Source organism: Aplysia californica, unplaced genomic scaffold, assembly GCF_000002075.1.
Source record: "Aplysia californica isolate F4 #8 unplaced genomic scaffold, AplCal3.0 scaffold00462, whole genome shotgun sequence".
In the NCBI taxonomy this organism is placed as follows: Eukaryota; Metazoa; Mollusca; class Gastropoda; order Aplysiida; family Aplysiidae; genus Aplysia; species Aplysia californica.
Window position 1 is genome coordinate 326267 of NW_004797732.1, and position 2618 is coordinate 328884.

The 2618-nt window shown below is 45.5% G+C and overlaps 1 long non-coding RNA gene across 1 annotated transcript in view; it reads left to right on the forward strand.

Annotated features, from left to right (window-relative positions):
* The first annotated feature begins 22 nt into the window (after positions 1–22).
* Positions 23–2618, forward strand: part of LOC106012690 — a 3847-nt gene continuing 1251 nt past the window's right edge. Inside the window, exon 1 of the long non-coding RNA XR_001185115.1 lies at positions 23–1245. This is a non-coding gene — a long non-coding RNA (uncharacterized LOC106012690). The remainder of the gene's footprint in view (positions 1246–2618) is intronic.

Genomic DNA, 2618 nt, shown 5'->3' on the forward strand with positions numbered 1-2618 from the left:
GTGAGAGAAAGAAGAAGAAGAAGAAGAAGAAGAAGAAGAAGAAGAAGAAGAAGAAGAAGAAGAAGAAGAAGAAGAAGAAGAAGAAGAAAGGGTAATGCAAGGATTGTATTGTATGAGATTTCAAGAATTTCTGAAGTCTAGAAGATGGAGAGAGCGCCGTAAAACACTTTACAAAAACAAAACAAACAGGAGAGAGTCGGACAGACCTTGCGGGCCAAACTTCTGATCGGAAATAATAATGCTATGCTATTGGAGAAGGAAGAAGGAAAGAAGGAGACTTTAAAAAGTATTAAAAAAACAACCCCCAAACAAAAAGGCTGAAAACGAAAAGAATTAGCATTGACTTCAGAGTTAGCGCGTGGACGATCGAGCGATGGCGGTTGAGTGAGTATCCGCGAACCGTTCGTGAGCCGTGAGCTGGGCACGCGCGCGAGGGAGTGAGTTCCCTGGTCTCTCGCTCACTCTCCCGCTCTCTATGTCTCTGTCTCTCTCCCTGTGTGTGAGTGTGTGTGTGTGTGGTGCGAGTGTCTCCCCTTCCCCCTCCTCTACCGCTTCAGCGAGGGGCCGGCGAGCGTGTTACTCCCTCTATTGATTCATTGTTTACACACAGGCAGACATACACACACATACAGACACACACACACGCGCGAGCGCGCGCCAACACGGTGTCAGGCAGCACTGCGTCTCTCACTCCACTCACTCACTCACTCATTCAGTTATTCACCTATTCACTCATTCACTCACCACGTGCGTGTGTGAGAGGAGTTGTGGCTGGCAGGATTGTGTCTTGGATTCTACGTACCCCGCACACCCCCACACACATACATACACACTCGCGCGCTCGCTCACGCACGCACGCGCACGCTTGCTCTACCCTCCCCCCACCCCAGCACAACAGCTGACGCGCGTGTACTGGAGTGTGTCCGCGCGCGCGTGTCCACTCGCGACGACAACTTGTTCACGTTCTTGGATTGTCGCCGTTCGTCGCTCCATCGTCTTCATCATCATCTTCGCCATCGTCTTGGTCATCATTGTCATCGGCTGACCGTACTTTACGCCTGCAGCACCACCACCACCAGCTTTCTTCTCAGTGCAGTGTGTGTCTGGTTTTCCTCATACCGAGTTCACAAGCTGTCAACATGAGCTCCTGGTATCCGCCGTTACAGGCCCGTGTCTCTTCGCTCTGAAGATACCACATTTCTTAAACTTGGATTACGTACTTCTACGGTTTGGGCTGATTTAGCAGTGAGCTTCAGTTTTTGTAGTCACGTCTCTTTTCTTGGTAGATAGATCTCGATATTGCACGTGTGCGTTAGAATGCTGTACCACTCCATTGTTCTTGGGCCCGATATATACGCACACAGTGTCGACTGCCACTTATCACCTTTGTCTTGTAGTGTTTAAGATGATGTGTCTATTTTAAGTACACTTTTGTGCAACTCTGTCCAGTTTGCTCTGTGGTAGGTGAGCATCTGGTTTCTTACTCTAGGTTGTAAGATGATGTAAATGATAATAATAATAATACGAATAATAATAATAATAATAATAATAATAATAATAATAATAATAATAATAATGTGCACATCACGAACTGATGATGACCTTTAACATCCAAGGAGGAAGAGGAGTTCGAGATTTCTAGCTGTGTAATGAGAGTAAAATGAAGGAAACGTTTTCAAGCGACTTTTAATGATCACAAAATGCCACAAAAATAGATTTTACGTTCCTGTTAAATCGGTTCATCTAACTCAAACATTTCATAAATCCTTCCATGTCATTTAGATCTCTAGCAGTAGTAAGGCTCGTGCTGACTTCCTTTGTGCATCGACCTAGTGCTAGGATGCTGCAATACGCCACTCGCCACGTTGACCTTTAGTGTCTTGACGACTCCTAGTGACAAATCGCTTCTTGGTGTGTGTGTGTCGTTAGACACTTGCGCGTGTATCTGCCACTCGCGAGAATCATTGTCCTGTATGCCAGCCAGCCAGCCAGTCAACCTGTGTAGTTGAAATGGTTTGACTCTGCTCTGTGCCGTAGGCGCATGAAGGCCTGTAATCGAATTCCCATAACGGGAAGGTATTTTATCGAGTATCTCTTTTTTTTCTCTCCCCTCAGAGAAGTCGCGTTCCACTTAGCCTGATTTAGCACTGACATGCAGGGTCGAAACTCCCAGCCTCCCTTATGGTTCAAGTAATGTCAGATATGTCTAGATCTAGATCCTTTAGGAATATATATATAGTCGAACCTGCTCTAACGATCACCCGTCCAAGACAATTACTTGTACAAACGACCCCCCCACCACCCCCCCTGCGTTTTTTTCTGTTCTGTAAATAAAGGCACCGTTGAATGACACAGACCACCTGTTTAAGACAATTACTTGTACAAACGACTATTTCCCGCTTCCCCCCCTTGCGTCTTTTCAATAGTATAAATATTATGACACAGTTTACAATCAGTAAATACTGAGTATGTTTCAAGCTTAACATTATTATTGTTTATATTACTGATCATTTATGTTATGCATGTGACTGTAAGCCTGCGTGTCTGCGCATGTTTGTTCGTGCGTATGTGCGTGCGTGTGTGTGTGTGTGTGTGTGTGTGTGTGTGTATGTGTGTGT